Source organism: Pinus tabuliformis, chromosome 9 (assembly GCF_031772625.1).
Source record: "Pinus tabuliformis cultivar Carrire ecotype Pingquan chromosome 9, CPIR1, whole genome shotgun sequence".
NCBI classification, from domain to species: Eukaryota; Viridiplantae; Streptophyta; class Pinopsida; order Pinales; family Pinaceae; genus Pinus; species Pinus tabuliformis.
In genome coordinates, this window is record NC_142307.1 from 1755477557 (window position 1) to 1755496278 (window position 18722).

Sequence of the window (18722 nt, forward strand, 5' to 3'; positions counted from 1 at the left end):
GAGAGAGAGTGACTTGGGGTTGCCATCAAGTCCAAAGGGGGAGATTGTTGGCATTATGACACAGTTTTGGCACTATGACACAGGTGTTGTCCTTGATGGCAACTCACTCAAATGGCAGATCACAGAATGAAGGAAAAATAGGTATATGCAGGTTCCCCTTGACCAAACTACGTATATATGCGGGTTCGCAGACCAAAAGGCGTGTATGTGCACAAAGAAAAGTGCGTACATGGTGGAAACCTTTGTTTTGGTCCATGGTATTTGGTCCTTGGTATTTTGACCCATGGTATTAGTCCAAGGTATCTTTTCCGAAGTGTTGACCCCAGGCATTTGGTCCAAGGTATTGATTCTAAGTGGTTTTGGACCATGGTATTGAGTAAGGCCTAAGACTATAAAAGGAGGAGGAGATCATTAGGCAAGTGTACTCAAGGATTGAATATCTAATGAAGAGCAAGATCTAGAATACTGGTCATTAGGTTATGATGCATAGCTGGATCTGAATCAAGGAGGAACCTAAGCGCTTGAAGAAGGATAAGTTCTATTGATGGGCCAAAATCTCAAGGCTTGAAGAGAAGTATCTTTGTGTGGTTTTTGATCTTTTATCTGAATAATTGGCACATGTCGTAATCTGTAAATCTGATGATCTCGGTATAACTAGTATTTGAATAGTGGTAAAGGTTAAATCATCTTTTACAAATCTGTACGCAGGTTCAGTATAGAAAAGGCGCATATACACGCTGGTTAGGCATTTCAAAACTGCGTATACATAGGTCCGCCTTGATAAAAGTGCATATGCATGCAGGTTCGACACATTGAAGTAGCGTACACCTCATAAAATATGTTTTAGCTACTTCTATTTACAGTTGCAGTGTTCTGGGTTCTGGATTGGGTTATAGTTACTGTTACTATGTTCTGGTTACGTGTTAAGAAAAGTGATTGTTTGATTCAATTTTGGTTGGTGCAAAGGAGATTGGTTGATGCAGATATATTTAATGTTTGATTGATGTTTTTGATGAATCCAGTCTGAAAATTTATGGAACATGGTCCCTGGAAGAAAAGAGAAGGTTGTAGCCTTCTGTAAGTCAGCACCTACGTACTAGTAAACACATAAGCTAGTACACAAGCTAAGGGGGTTGTAGCTCCCTTCCAGGAAAAGCTGGAGAATGAGAGAAGGTTGTAGCCTTCTGCAGGTAGAAGCCTGCGTAGTGGTATAAGATTGCACTAGTACAAAATTTGTAAAAGAAGTTTCTTATTAAAGAAAGATAGAGACGATTGTAGCAGGTGGTTTTCACCCACATTGGGTTTCGACCTTATATCTTGTGTTCATGTGTGTGATTGCCTGTTCTATTTACTACATCTGATTACTAGTTATATGGTTCTCATACACAGATCAAATATCAACTAACTAAATTATAATTTTGCAAGGTATACGCTCGTTTCTCTAAACACAGTTACGTATACACGTAGGTTTCATTAACAGAAGTAGCTTATATAAGTCTGTGTATGGAAATGAAATATTGTTAAATTGCTAATACTGATTCACCCCCCCCTCTCAGTATTATTTCCAACACTATATGCTTATCGGGTCCGATACAATGATTAAAGGGTTTGCATGTTAGCTTTCCAAAATTGATTCTTGACCATTAGATCTCTGGTGGCAGATCGCATGGTCTTGGCGAAAGTTTGAATTTTGGAGGTCAAAACGTAATGTTTTGTGGGCCCTTGGCCCTGATTGTGGGCCTTTGGCTCAGTTTCCAAGGCTATGTGGGGCTCGATAAAGTTATGTCCCACATCTCCTTTGGGTTTTTTTGTACATTATGTAATGTGTTTTTATAATATAGTTGAATAGAAGGATTGACGCTTAATTCAGTAAAAAAAAATAATATTATTTTTCCTGCAAAACAGATAAGGATGTATTATGCAATAAAGGTTTCAAGTTTCATGTTCATTAAGAACCTTTCCATCCACGCCATACACGACAAAACAAAATAAAAAGTAGTTCACGAGTTCTTTTTTGTTATTGTTGTAACCATTGGGAAAAAAGACAAGGAAAGGAAAAAGCAACCAAGACACCTATGTAATACACTACTGCTTAGTACTATATCAATTGTTGCACTTTAAGAAGCATTTTGAAGTGGTTTAATGGTTATGTTTCCTCTGGTTTACTAAAGATTTCAATTGGGAGTTTCTTTAGTAAAGGTTTCTTCACCATGTATACTACTACGATGGTATGTTGAAATTGTCAATATAAATCAATGATATATACAAGAAGTTATAATACAAATTAGAATTTTGGCCACCAAGAGATGTAAACCTTATATTGCTGAGGGGGCAACATAAAGTACTAAAATAGTTTGTTGCTAGTGTCAGTGCAATTCAAAATGTTTCTTTACAATTTCAAAGATGATGTTCTTAGAGGAAACATTAGAGATATTGAACATCATCAATTGCATTGAATTGGAGTTTCCCATCAAAGTTGTAGATTTTACACCAAAAGTTATGAATAATTGGGAGTTGATGTCTTGCTCATTTTCATCTAATACGTGATGATGTCTGAAACTTGTGAGGTTGTGATGCAAATTTAGATTTGGAAAGATAGTCATCATATTGTTCATGAATTAATATTATTTTATTTAGTTTATCTCATCTACTACTTGTATTTTTTCAAAATCTATCAAATATTTGCTATTGGAACTTGAAAGACCATTTTTGAAGATTAAGAGGCAATCTATGTTGGAAAGGTTATAGATTCTGTTAATTTGGCATAATGTAAATGATTTTTCTTTATATTCTAACTTTGAATGGAATTTTGTTTACTAATTTTTATCTTCAATGATTTTTTATATGTCACAATTCTTCTTGAATTTATGTCTTACAACGTTTCCTTTGCAACATCTATGGAAATTGCTAGTATATTCCCAAACCAAAAACTCCTCATTTTGCAATTTTCCAATTCTACGGATTTTGAAGGACACCTTCATCAGCGTTTAATTGACAACTTTTCTTGGGCAACACAAACGACTCAAATTTGCAAGAGCACTAGATAGAACCGAACATGTGTGACAGTATTATACAATTCTTTTAATTTATTGTTTTGAATGCACATTTTATATTTCACCATTCAATTTGAATATAAAAATGAAACGTCAAGACGGTATTGTACATGAATCATAAATATATATATATATATGTTTCCTGTTTTTTTTATTGGTAAATTTATTATAATTTTTTAATTTCCAAATAATATTTTTTACAAACATTTTCATTTAAATATATCGTAAATTAAAAATATATTAAAATTGAATTCATTTCAGTGTTTATAATGTGAGAATAACATTTTTTGCAATAACCCAATATATATCTTAATAACAGTGGACCAAAATTTCCTTTATAACGTTGAATTTTCAATAAATTATCTCTTTTCATGTTTAATGTTATATCAGGGTTTGTTTTTCTCTCTCTCTCTAATTTACTTGAGGCAATAGGAGGGGAGATAGATAGGCACCTTCACAGTCCAGTTCAAAAGGGAAATAGATAGGCTCCTCCATTGTCCACTTCAAATGTTTAATGTTCATCAATCATCATGGCATATTAAGAATGATAAATATATTTAATACAGGTGCACAGTGAATTTGATGGAATTCTTTATATATAATTTATTTCGAGGCATTCAGTTTACAAATTGGAAAAATGAATACTCATTTTTTCCACTGTATTTTGATATATTCAGCGTAAGCACGTCAAACAGAATGCAAGAAATTATATTGTACTGTATTTTGATATTTTCAACGTAGCCACATCAAACAGACTACAAGAAACTTGTTTACCAGTTCCAATATTATTAATGATATCTCGCTACTTAAATGATACTCTCGACATCAACAAACAATGACAAACTAGTATATTTGCTTGATATAACTACCATAACAATATCTAACCACAGTCTAAGATTGTAAAATATGAGAAAATGGTGTCGCTGCTTAATCCTTCTTAAATATTTTCCTCTTACTGCTCATTCTGCATTTTCTTTTCGATGGCTACATGACCAAGGAGTGGTGCAGCTGGTTGAGTCTGCTCCTTTTCATACATGACAGCGATGCCCTATCACACTGAAATTGTCCATCTCTTACTCGTTCATTCTACAATCTTCTGCAATATTTGCTAGTTTACTTTTCAATCTTCCCTCTTCCTATAGGCGAAGCAGCGATGCATCTGGACAATTACTACCCTCATTCTTTTGTTTCTCGTCCTCGTTTTCATACTCGATCTCGAAAAAGAAATAGCCAACGGTTAATATCCCAATTCTATGCACATCCAAATAGTTTACCTCCTCCAACAACAGTAATTTCAATAATAAAAAATTGCATTTCAATAAAATAAAAATATACAAACCACGTAGCACCTGCGACATTAATTCCAACAAACATATATTGATCATTTTCCAAAAATTCCAAAAACAAATTAACTGAACACAGAGCAATGGTCTGAACACAGAGCAGAGCAATGGTCTGAACACAGAGCAATGGTCTGTTTTCTTAACACAGGGAAGCAAAAAAATTTCTCCAGAGAACAGAGTTTCAACAACACACATAAAACTTTTTATTCATTAATAAACTTCCTGTTACATATTTCTTCCTCTCTCTCACAGAGATTCGCCAAAAACATTTGAACAAAAAAAATTACTCTGTCTCCTATTGAGATTTAATCTCTCCAAAAACATTTCAACAAAAAAAATTCTCCTCCTGAGATTTCTCTTTTATTCACTCCTGTACAAAACAAAATCTTACATTTACTACTATAAAGAAAAATTTCTTTTCTTTCACATGTGCTGCTGCACATTATATTTTATTTCTTCAAAAAATTCTTCATACTAGTGCATATTCACACTAGTGTGTGAAAAACCTCTACATTCCCGAGCTCCTCTGTTCTAGTTTTTCTTTATCTTCTCATTATATCCTCTCTCACACTACACAACTTACATTAATCTTCATATGTGATTACTCTTCATATGTGTTAACAAAAATCATTACAATTTTATTTTTTTAACAAAAAACGACTACCAAAATAAAACATTACAATATTACATGCCCTAAAAAAATAAACCTACTATCTACGACCATGATAAATTCATCAAATGCCTTCGTGATAAAACCGGCGGTTAAACCAAAATATTTTTAGTACACTCAATCTCCATGCCATGCCCTGGAGACCTGTATGCAGCTTTGACTTGATCGACGGCGGACAGTCATCCTCGCACTCGGACGAATATCGCTGGCCCAAACTGAACCAGCGTTACGTCCGGATAAAAAGTGGTTTTGCAGAGAGTATAGTGGACGCGTGGCAGATTTTTATTGCATCGAGGGCGATTGAAAGAATATCACTCCTTCAACAAAAGCGGTCCGATGGAGAGTCTGGGTGGTCCGATGGAGAGTCTGGGTGGTTTTCAGGTGAATTACTGCGCAGTTGAAATTAATATTTCAACATAATTGGCAATCGCTCATCTCTTATCCAAGAAGAATTGATTTGCGTAGAAAAAATAATTCAAGGAAAGAAATTTCAGTCCCATTATATTTAGGGGCAGACTCATTTACTTCCTATGCGCACTCTTCTCCCAGTCTGATTCTCAGAATTTTTAGAAATGGTATACAACCTACAGACGAAAGGTTTATTATCCCAAATATATCCACATCCAAACTGTAAAACTATTGCAACAGTAATTTCAATAAAAATTTACATTTCAATAAAAATATACAAACCACACAGCACATGCAATAGTAATTCCAATAAAAATATATTGTTCATTTGCTTGTGACTACACACAGCACATGCAATAGTAATTCCAATAATAATATATTGTTCATTTGCTTGTGACTTTTGTGGATTAGAGAGATTTGAGTGAACACATTAAAACGTCAATATATGTAAACAATGTGTGCAACAAAAAAATCTATAATTGGCAATCTCTCACCTCTTACCCAAGACGAATTGATTTGGGTAGAAAAGTAATTCATAGAAACAATTTTCAATCCTCATTATATTTAGGTGTAACCTCATTTACTTTCTTTGCACACTCTCCTCCCAGTTTTATTCACAAATATTTTACAAATGGTATACAACCTAAAGGCTGAAGGTTTACTATCCCAATTCTATGCACATACAAACCATATAGCTCCTGGAATAATAATTTCAATAAAAAAAATTACATTTCAATAAAAATGTACAAACCACACACCACCTGCAACAGTAATTCCAATAAAAATATATTGATCATTTGCTTGCGACATTTTGGGATTAGAGAGATTTGAGTGAATACATTAAAATGTCAATATATGTAGACAATGTGTGCAATAGTACAGGGAAATTGAAATTGTACAGTGTGATGGAAAAATTGGTCAGTGCCAATGTTGATAAATGTCAATGTTGTATTCAACAGCAAGATAACCTTCTCTATACTTCCCACCAACATGGCAACTCTATACTTTTAAATATTCAATTTATTTTGTAAGATTTTTGAGATACACAGATCTAGATCTGCAAAACAATAAACAAGCTTGCAAGAGAAGGAAGGAAGCGAGCAAGAATTGAGAAAAGAATGAAAAATTGATTCTACAATATTAGTTTTAGAATAAATACATAAAAGCAATTAAGTTAAGGTTAGTTGTACATTCAATAACTAAAGCTAACTAAAGCTAAGTGTGCATTATCTTATGTTATGTTAATCTGTACATGTGCCACATGCAAGCAATAAGTTAACTGGTGCATGTACACCAACACAGCTAGTCTAAGTGCATGTACACCAACATATTTCCAAATTGGAATCATTGACTACAAGTTTAGCCATCTACTATCTAGTTTACTAAAATAATAGAAAATCTAATAATATGATGAAGAAAGAGTATTTTAATGTCAATATCATAAGGAAGCAAAGCTATTGTTGCGAAAGAAGATTCACGTTGCAAAGAAATGTGTGGAGCAGCTCGAATAGGGTTATGAAGAATTTGCATTGTCGCAAAAGGGCAAGGTGCATTCTCCTTTAGTGTGTTGAACAATTGCACAAATTAAGATTAAACAGTGGCACAAATCAAGAGATCCAATTGGATCTAATGATAGAAGAACTCACAGTCGTCTAAGAATAGATTTGACAGTAAAAAAGAATGCAAAGTGGTAGGTAAGGAAGTTCTTCTCAAAAGGAATGCCTTAGAAGATAACAAGCTATGGTAAACTAATTTATATTTTTAAATAATTTAAGATTCTAAGCATGTTAAAGATTTATAGCTCAAATATATGAATATTATATATAACCTTTTTCAAAATTAATTTTTATAATGGTTTTAATAAAAAGAAAGATGTAATTGAAAATATACATTGATATACATTGATAATTATAATGGTGTCACTGAAAAATACATTAATAATTTTTATGTTTTTTATAATTTTTTAATATTTCACTTATTACAGAAAATGTTAACTAGCTAACTCCTTGATATGGTCTCTTTTGAATTTTAAAAATGTATCGGTTTATATATATATATATATATATATTCTCAATTTTTGGAATCTAAAGATTTATCCATGTGCATAATATATGTACAGTAAAAACATATCAATACTTTTTGAGGAGGCAAGAATAGAAGCACACATCATTTTCTACAATAAAAACTATATAAACAATAAAAACTATATAAAGGAAAACAAGTGCTCTCATCAATTAAATCCATGGATAACACGTAAAACAAGTGCTCTCATCAATTAAATCCATGGATAACACGTGATTTCTATTAAATTCATGATTTTTTTTATTTTTTGAAAAGAAAGCATGTATCTAACTCACAAAGCAATTAGTATCATAGGTCGCGTGCAATGAATCCAAGAGCTATTGTATGTACTCCTGCCATTGAGTAAAGTCATTTTGTATTTGCACTATTAAATAATTGCACATATTTTATTTGTAGAGAAAGAGACGAAAGTAACTTCATCGATAAAACTAATAAATATTTGTGAGGCTGAAAATAGGGTGGATAGAATAAAATTCAAAATCTAGATGATGTCCAAGTTCCTTCGATTAATTGGGAATTGGTAATCACAATACTTTTCTGTTCAACCAGTTATGTTCTAACGTGATCAGACTTCCAAGAAAGAGATATCTTGTATATCATTTCTTTGTTAGACAACCCATTATTTCTTTTATTGTTTTAAATCTTGCGAAATAAGTAAATAATGGTCAAAATTATGTTTAATTTCAAATGTAGGAATTAAATTTGCTTAGAAATGATAACAAACATTTAAGGAAAAATCCTCAATGTATTAGGAAACTAAACTATTATAAAAAGTATTTACCATAAACTCAGCATGTCACAATAATATAGATGTATGTAGATAGATAAAAATAAAAACATAGATATTAAATGATGGTTCTGGAAGTTTTCATAACTTGATTTCCAACATCCTCTCAAACAACAGTTAATATAAGAAAAATATTGGCTTTTGCCATCAAAACAAAAACACCATTTACCACATAGCAAACACAAAATATGGTCCCATCTTCTCAGTAGAAATTTCCTTTTCTTAATGTATGTAGATAGCCTGAGGGAAAAACTATAATTCCAATTATGTTTCTTAATAAAAGATAAGGAGGAGGGTTGCAAGGTATCAAAGTCCTTGCCTTGAGCAGTAAGTGTTTTACGGTTGCTAGTTCTTACAAGTGTATAACTAGAAGGCAAAGGCGGTAAATAAAAGTTAGGTAGGTCTCGAAAGCTTATGCTAGCAGTAGTGCTACTAAAACTTGGCCAATATATTATGCTTGTTGCTTGGTAGACTTTGTAGCGATAAAGAGTCTGGAGTGTAATTGAACGGGTATAGTTGCACCTTCCTCACAGTGATCCATTAAAAAAATTAACTGATTTGGCTTAATGATAAAAAAAAATGACATACGTGTTTCTTTTGTTTTTCTTTATTTATTTATTTGGATTTTCCATTTAGACTACACAACAATACCAAATGAACTAGGCTACCTGCATTTTCCATGGAGGTATTAATTCACTAATACATAGGGACAAAAGGTCCTAAGTTCACTTTATTGTATTATGTTATAGTTTCATAAGCCACATTATATTTGTGTTTGTAATGATCGACACCAAAGATTTATGAGAAATAATATTTTATTGTATCGTGTTATTTTATTATTAGTAAACGGAAAACTAGGAAGATTTCAACCTAATCTCATAGTACAACATGTCCCTATTTATGATTCAATAAATGGTTTTTCAATATTGATGATGCAAAAAGCGGAAGGGAATATACAACCTTATTATCTTCAAATTTCAATTTTCGAAGTTTTCATGGGCGGGAAAGTGAAAAGCACCACCAACGGAGGAATTTCAAATCAAGTGTGACGCAGAGACATGATGATTTCTAGGGAATTATCTTCCCCTCCCCGAACCTGTTTTAGAATCTTGGACCTTCGAGATTGGTTGTTTCCTAATTTTCAAAGCATTTTGAGACTCTACAGATCGAAGACTAGGGATTTATTAATTACAGTGATGAAAAGGAGCCTTGGCATGTTCCTATATATGTTTCTTAATAATCACTTTCATAAGCCTATGCCTTGAATATGAATGGTCATCATCGAATTATAGGCAACAGCTAGAAAAAGTGTAAGGTTGATTATTCATTTCCATATACTAGGTGTAAATGTGTTAAAAAGCCTGCACAGATGAATCTAGCTAGTAAAGGTTGAACACACAGCTTTGCAGAGCAAAAACACTAAAAGAAAATCGAAAGAACAAAAGAATGATTCATTAGAAAATAGGTTACAATGCTCATGATATAGCATTACTAGGTGAAGATCCCAAGGTAATGCACCATAGTGGTGATCAATGAGAAGACTCAACACCTACAACAAGTTTTGGAGAGAACTAGCCAGTTGTGGAGTGAAAGAAGGAGCAAATCAGGGAGTAAATCATGTAGAAGAACTAACCAGTTGCAGAGTTAAAGAAGGAGCAAATCAGGGAGTAAATCATGCAGAAGAACTAACCAGTTGTGGAGTTAAAGAATGAGCAAATCAAGGAGTAAATCATGCAGAAGGAATCTTGCATGTAGTCCCATGCTCTAACTAAGAGTCCGCATGTAGGTGTGTAGTACTTCCAACACCCCCCCTGAACACCACTATCGGGAAAAATAGAAAATGGGCCCTAGAAACTAAGGCCAAAGGTCACCCAAAATACAGTGCAACGTGTACTAAAATTGAGGAAAGAGGGAAAACCTCGTGGGAAAAACCCCATCTCAAAATACAATGTAATCAAAAGGAAAGAGGAAGAAAATACAGTTGCTAAGCAACTGTGTCCTTCACTCCAAGACGATCGCGCAGAGAGTGAAACTTCTGCTCAGTGAATGTCTTGGTGAATATGTCTCTAGTTTTTTCTGCTGAAGGACAGAACTGCAAATCAATGACCCGATTATGTACTAAGTCCCTAATGTGGTGCATATGGATCTCTATGTGCTTCGTCCGCTGCCGCTGTACTGGATCTCTATGTGCTCTGGTTGTCACACCAAATGACAATGGGCTAGTGGAACTGGACACCCAACTCAGTGAGGAAGTGTTGTAGCCACAAAGCTTGAATGATGATGTTGACTACTCCTCTGTACTCGGCCTCGACTAAAGAGAGAGCAATAGCAGCCTGCTTCTTACTTGACCAACAGATAGGGCCAAACCCTAGACTGAGTGAATATCCAGAGGTGGACTTGTGATCAATATTGTCGCCCACTCAATCAGAATCAGTGAAGCCAAGGAGATTCAATGTAATGCCTGCTGCATAGTAAATCCCTAAGGTGATGGTGCCCTACACATATTGGAGGATGCGTTTGGCAGCATTCCAGTGTAGCTCATGCGGCGCCTGCATGTATCTGGAAACTGCCTCTACTGCATATGAGAGATCTGGTCTGGAGTGGGTGAGGTAATCTCCCCACTAGCTATCGGTAGAGAGTGTTATCAACTATTGGAGTGTCACCTCCATCCTCAAGGCGGACCCCAGACAGAAAAGGAATCGGTGCTGGCTCGCAGTCAGTCATGTGAAATCTCTCGAGGAGATCCCATGCATACTTAGCCTAAGAGAGTTTGATGCCTGTGGCATCCTGGCTTATCTAAAGACCAAGAAAGAAGTGTAATGGACCCATGTCTGTCATCAAGAACCTATCATGCAAGGCCCTCTTGATTGCAGCAATGGCTGAAACCGAGTTGTCGATGATCAGGAGATCGTCCACATACAAAACTAAGATAAGAAGAGAATCATGTGTCCTGAGCATGTAAACATTCAGATCAGACTTACATCTTTCGAAGTTTTGTGATAAGAGAAAATAATCCATCTTTTCATACCAAGCTCTCGAGGCTTGCTTAAGGCCATAGATAGATTTCTTCAGTCTGCAGACCAAATATGAATCCTGAATGAAACCATGTGGTTGCTCCATGTAAATATCGTCTGATAGGTCTCCATGAAGAAAGGCATTCTTCATATCCATCTGATGTACTTCCCATCCCTGGGCAGTCGCAATGGCAAGTGTAAGGCGTATGGAATCCATCCTTGCTACTAGAGCAAAGGTCTCGTCATAATCAATGCCATGCACTTGTTGGAAACCTTTAGCTACTAGCCTTGCTTTCCGTCTGGTGATTTGCCCATCTACAGCACTCTTGGTCCTGTAGACCCATTTGCATCGGACAAGTTTCCTTCGTGAAGGAAGGGGGACCAAATCCCAGGTCTGGTTCTCGAGGAGGGAGTTATACTCCTCGTCCATGGCGGACTCCTAGGATGGATGCCCAGTAGCCTCAGCATAAGACTGTGGATCAGAAGACTGAACCAAATGACAATGCCAGGATGGTGATGGTTCAGTGGTAGTGAGGACAAGAGGAGGCTCCATAAACTCTGAGCTAGTCCTCTGGAAATTAGAATTATCCCCCACAAGACCATTTCTAGCAGCTGGGTGGTCTTGTGCATATATCTCACGTAAGCTCCTTGTTCTCTAATTTATGACAGTGGAATTTGATTGACTGTTGGAAGCCCGATCTGGGCTTGGATGTGGATCATCATATGCATGCACTGGATTTGTATCTGAAGACCATGTCTTTGCATCTGCATGTTCTACCGCGGCATCTACATGCTTTGTATCTGCATCTGAGTGTACTGAGTCATCATCTTGGACATGAGATAGATAAAAGGTGTCTGCATGCGGCAATTGAGGTGCATGCAAGAGACTTTCCTCAAATTTGACACTTCGCTCAATGATGAACTTGTCCATAGAGGAAATTAGGAGTCGGTATCGCTTCATACCATCAAGGTATCCAAAAAGATGCACTCAATGCTTTGTGGATCAAGATCTTTCCTCTTTTCAGAGGGGATCCTGGCCCATGCTCGGGAGCTGAAAACAAAGAAGTGGGTGACCTTTGGTTTAGTGCCGCTCCAAGCCTCAAAGGGGGTCAGATCCTTGACAGACCTGTGAGGAGATCTATTCTAGATGTAGTTAGCACAACTAAGTGCTTCAGCCCATAGCTTATGAGGCAATGACTTAGCATGCAACATGCAGGAAGCCATCACTTTGAGAGATCGGTTCTTTCTCTCAGCAACTCTGTTCTGTTGCAGAGTGTATGGAACTATGTGCTGTAACTGTATGCCGGACTCAAGGCAAAGGTTCTGAAGTGTTGTGTTAACATATTCCCCCCCATTGTCTGTACAGAGGGCTTTGATCTTTCTCTCTAACTGTGTCTCAACTAGTGCTTTGAAATCGTCAAAGTGCGCAAAAACTTCAGATTTGTTCTTGAGAAGATACACCCAAGAATACCGTGAGAAATCATCAATAAATGTAAGCACATACCTTGCTTTGTTGATGGAAGGATGACGAAAAGGCCCCATGTGATCACTATGGATCAGATCTAGAGGAGAGGATGCTTTGTGAGTCTTTCCAGTGTCAAACTTTTCTCTAGGATGTTTGCTAAGGACACACCCTTCACAAACTCCATTGGAGAAATTGATATTTGGCAAGCCTTCCACCATCTCATGCTTGCTTAGCTGCTGCATATACCTGTAATTTAAGTGACCAAACCTCTCGTTCCAAAGCCTATTACTATCATCAGCATGTGTAAACAATAAGGAGGATTCATATTCAATAAATTCATAAAATGTATACAGTCTGGCTCCATTGTTAACCTCACCAATTGCAATTTTGGAGCTGCTATGTAGGTCATATATGTTCACTACATCTGGAGTGAATTCCACTCTCTTTCCAGTGCCGGAATGAGTGATCTAATAAATTGAAAGCAGGTTTACCGAAAGTTTTGGAACATGAAGCACATCTTCAAAGCTTCTGTGTAAAAGTTTCACTCTACCTTTTCCAGTGACCTCAATAGGTGAGTCATCTCCCATGAGGATGGGAGTTCCTTTGCATGCATCCAAAGAGGAATAGACTTCCATTGTAGTAGCCATATGATGTGATGCACCAGAATCTATAATCCATGCATCGGGGGAAGAATTAATTGTAACTAAAGCATGAAAATTGTTACCTTTCCTGTGTGGCAGATCCTCAGTTTTCTTCTTGGCGCCCTGAGGGATGTGGTCCCCAAGGTTGTGCTTCTGAAGGATTTCTGCCATTTGGTCAATTTGTTTCTTCATGCAAGAGGATTCTTGATGGAATCCTCTTTGACAGTAGGTGCATTTGTCTCCTTTCTTCCCTTTCTCATTTCTTGATCCGAAGGAATCATTGAAGGGCTTGGTGTACCCTTCCTTATTTGGATGGGAATGTGCTTTTCCCTTGTCTTTTTGCTGCTGATTTTTATGATTTGAATTAGATCTGTGATTTTTATTGTGGTTTCCATCATGCACAGCAAGTGCATGCACTTTTGGAGGTTTGATTTTCCCCATGCCAATGAGTTTATCTTGCTCAAAAGTAAGGGACTCCATGAACTCTTTGAGAGAAAGCATAGTGTAGGATTTACCTGTTGCGAGCCTTACTGAATGAAATGTAGACACAAAGATGGAGTATTCCGGTCCGAGCTTTGACATAATAGAGAGAACTTGGCGACTCTCCTCCTTGGATTTGTCAATTCCACAACCCTTGAGTTGCAGCAATAGATCATTATATTTGGTGAAGAAGTCTTGATTTCTATCATAGTTCCATGGATCCAATGACAGCAGCTCCACTTCGAGAAAATTTCCTTTCATCTCATCCTATTTCCCGTAGAGTTCTTCAACCTTTTTCCAAATATCATTGGGAGTATTGTAGGCAGATAGATGAAACTGCAACTCTGGAGAGATGCACATGCATATGGATCTGTGGGCCTCATCCATACGGTTGAGGTACTTGGATTTCTCTATGGCTGAAGTGGGTTCCACTTCTACAACCATGGTAATCCTGTACAACCCTTTTTGATGAAGGTATCGAGCCATTTGGTCCTTCCATTCGTAATAGTTGTACGATGTTAGGATCGATGCTTTTGGAAACTCCATTTTTTTGTCGATCTTAGATCTCCAAGCTGTGATACCTGCAAAATAAAGTAATGGTGCACATTTTATCTAGAAACCTGTGGACTCTGATACCATGTAAATGTGTTAGAAAACCTGCACATATGAATCTAGCTAATAAAGGTTGAAAACACAGCTTTCAGAGCAAAAACACTAAAAGAAAATCGAAAGAACAAAAGAATGATTCATTAGAAAATAGGTTGCAATGCTCATGATATAGCATTACTGGGTGAAGATCCCAAGGTAATACACCATAGTAGTCATCAATGAGAAGACTCAACACCTACAACAAGTTCTGGAGAGAACTAGCCAGTGGCAGAGTGAAAGAAGGAGCAAATCAGGGAGTAAATCATGCAGAAGAACTAACCATTTGTGGAGTTAAAGAAGGAGCAAATCAAGGAGTAAACCATGCAGAAGGCTTGCATGTAGTCACATGCTCTAACTAAGAGTCTGCATGTAGGTGTAGTACTTCCAACACTAGGAAAGCTAATGACTTGATTTGAAAGCCCCATGAATGAACGATCATCTCCACAAGTATATTTTGTATATCTACAAGTATGGAACAAAGTTAATACTCTAACTAAAGAAACTTATCTTTCTATTACAATAAAGATTCCCACCAAACTGTAAGCTTCATTGATATTATATTGAGTTCCTTATCTTAACCCACAAAGCTCTAATAATGATTTCTCATTCAATTTCTTTCTAAGGAGTTGTTCAAAGAATTATATTTGTGAATTTCAAAACAATCTATATAGATAAAGGACTGGTGTTAGTTATTAAGAATTTATGAATCATTAAATTTTTAAGTGAACGTATGCTACCCACAATGCATGGCTTACAAGACTAATCAAAGAACCTTATGAAATGTCAAGGGACCTACGGTTGAGATTTATCGACATGATCTGAACATTGGAATGCTAAGGTTTTGAATGGATTAGGGTAGACTATCCTTTGGCTCATTCGACCTCTGCTGCTCTTGCCATTTCTGCAACTATCCTTCACTTCCATATTCCACCTAGGCTCATGCTCCTAACTCTACAATTGATTACCATCTATTCCTTAAAGCCAACTTCTCAGGTATTCTAATTAATTTTTTCATAAAATTCATTGATTTGGCTTGGTTTACCCTAAGACTATAAGTCAGTTGTTAGCTAATAGAGATAAGATAATGTTTAAGAAATTTTTAGTTATATTTGGGATGATGGCCTTCCCATGCTAGGTAAGAGAGTCAATTTCTTGCAGGCATAATAATGAAATTGAAAGCAACCTTAGTTGTGCAATCTGGTAGCTACAGGTAGGAATGTAATCTGGTAATTACAGGTAATTCCTAGTTTCTCTTCACGCATTGTTGAAGACTCCATTTTAGCTTTTGCGGTGTGCGTTTATGGTTCTAAATTGGGCATTCACCTCTACACCAATTTTCTATTAAGATTTTATGGTGGACTATGTTCTCAACCCAATTATGGTTTTATTAAGTTAAGCTTTCAACAACACAATGAACAAATTTATAGTTTGTTGGCTTGAGGAATCATAAAAGTGTGTGAGGATGAATATCCTAAGGTGACTTTATCAGTGATCTCTCAGCCTCCACCTGTGGTGGAATGGTTTCCTCAACTTCGGATGATACAGATTCATATTATTCACAGTAGGTGTAACATCTATAGATGGGTCATCGAAGGTCTAGAAGGGAGAGGTGGAAGGTGCATGGAATGCGTGTGAGCGAAGATTGTTATCGCTATGTGGTTGGCTATATGATTTGTTGTGTGTGATTTTATGGTTGTGTTTGTTGTCCAAGCCTCAAATAAGTACCAAAATTTGCAGACCAAATAAGCTTCATTTTCTTCATGGAAATCTTTCTGCAGTTCTCCATTTAGCTTTTGTGGTGTGGGTTTATGGTTCTAAATTGGGCATTCACCTTTGCACCAGGTTTCCATTCAGATTTTATTGTGGACTATGCTCTCAACATGCTTAGGGTTTTATTAAGCTAAGGTATCAACAACACAATGAACAAATCAATAGTTTGTTGGCCTGAGGAATCGTAAAAGTGTGTGTGGAGATTTCTATAATTTTAAATGTAAAGCTCATAAATCTCTCTGCATTTTTTTATTTATAATAATAATTATTATTATTATTAATTTTAAAGTTTAAATATTTTAAGAAACTAAACTGGAATATCCTGATTGTTGTGCAAGGCTTGTGCATGGACGGTGTTGCTTCTATTCCTTTTATCTACTTTTGGTGACATTTCAGTCATCAACTATGTTTACACGGTTTGGTAGATGAATTTTGTATACTTAAAAATGAGAACCCCGATGTCGATCAGTTCAAATTTCCATATAGTTTTGCAAATGGTTTGTTTGGAATTGTTTTATATTTTGTTCTACTGCTCACAACACTAAAAATAAGATTGGCTCGATCATGGCGATATGGCATAGGTACAGTTTTTTTCTTACTGGCAATTTAGAATCTGTGAGAATGATATAATTTCTAGTATTTTATATTAATCTAACACATAACTTTGTCCATAGGTTGGTAGGTTGGTTGAGAAGTTTTTGTGCATACTATGGAGTACCCTTATGATTGTGGTGTGGACGACTATCTCATACAGTGCATATGATAGCGTGCCCATTGAAATTCCTAGAAGGATTTCTATTCCTAATCCCTGTGCTCCTAGAGCTTCATCCAATTGGGCAGTAATTAAAGTGATTGGAAGCTTCATTTTTCTTACGAGAATTCTGAACTTACTGTTTTTTTCTTTATATAATCAGACATTTAATTATTATCTCTTTAATTCTATAATTGTGGACATTAAAATGGCAATCTTGGCAGGATATGCATGCTGAAAGGCTAAAGAAAGAGGCTCATTACCAGTATGTACCAAAGAAACCTCTAATTAAACCATAATGAAATTGACTTATAAGTACGTGATCTAGATCAAAGATGGAGAGTTGCACTTAGAGTTTGTAGAATACTAAAATTACTAAGATGGAGAGTTGCACTTGGAGTTTGCAAAATACTGAAACTACTGCAGAACTCTTTGAGTAGAAATTTGTCTGGGTTGAAGCTAACACACCCATGAATTCTTGACATACCTGCACAAGAAAAATGGGTGCTCATAAATTCTTGACAAACCTTGCAGAAAAATGGAACTGAGGGAATTGTCCTCAGTGGCATTTTTTCCGTGAGGTGCCTTTGGGTGACATGCAAATAACTACTGTGTTTCTAGAGAGGAGAGAGTGTGGTTGTTCATGCATCCACCACATGGAAATATGCACTTACCACATGGAAATCTACCACTCAACAATTTATCATAGCATAACATAAGTACATCTCACTAAATAGCATAACATTTAATATTTGTAAACTAATGCTAGCATTTGTTTACACTTTCCAAAATGAACCAAACAGATCCAACATAATATATGGTTTTTTCCTCTTCGCCTCAGGAAGAGGCCAAATAAGATGATGAAATAGGCTATAGTATGGTCAATACTTCGCGGGGATAAAAATTGTAATTTAATTATGACACGAAGTAATGCTAAATAACAAATTTCGATTACTATAGTCCCATGCCAGATGGAAGAGACTAAAAAAAGATATGATTGTAGTAGACATCTTAGAATATTTCATATAAGAAGGCATGACAACTTAAAGATAATTTTGTGGCCTGCATTTGAAATTGATTTGAACACTTCCAGTTCCAGAAATTAAAACGGGTTTAGTGCAATCCACACACATAAAGCAAAAATTTTGGGATACTAAATATAATATTCCCCTGCATATCAATGTTAATATGAGATTTTAGGCTACTTTGAAAACATGTAACCTTATGTTCGAGTGGGACTCTCCTACATGTAAAGGAGAAATAGTGTAGAATGGTGAATCAATCCTAAAACAACATTTAAACGAGCCTCTCCTTCATGTAAAGGAGAAACAGTGTACAATGGCGAATCAATCCAAAAAATCGTCCTGCATCCATCTTCAACTATGTCATCCAAAGAGATAAAAATTCATGGGAAAAACCCATTGAACTCAAGATACGGTTATGAAGAATATGTATCATCGCAAAGGTAGCAAGGGGAATTTTTCTTTCACGTGTTGAACGGTCACACAAATCAAGATCCATTATAATAGTGGGATCTAATGATGGGATACCTCTCAATCTTCTAACAATAGATCTAACGGTACAAAAGAGTGCAGAGTGGCAACTAGGGG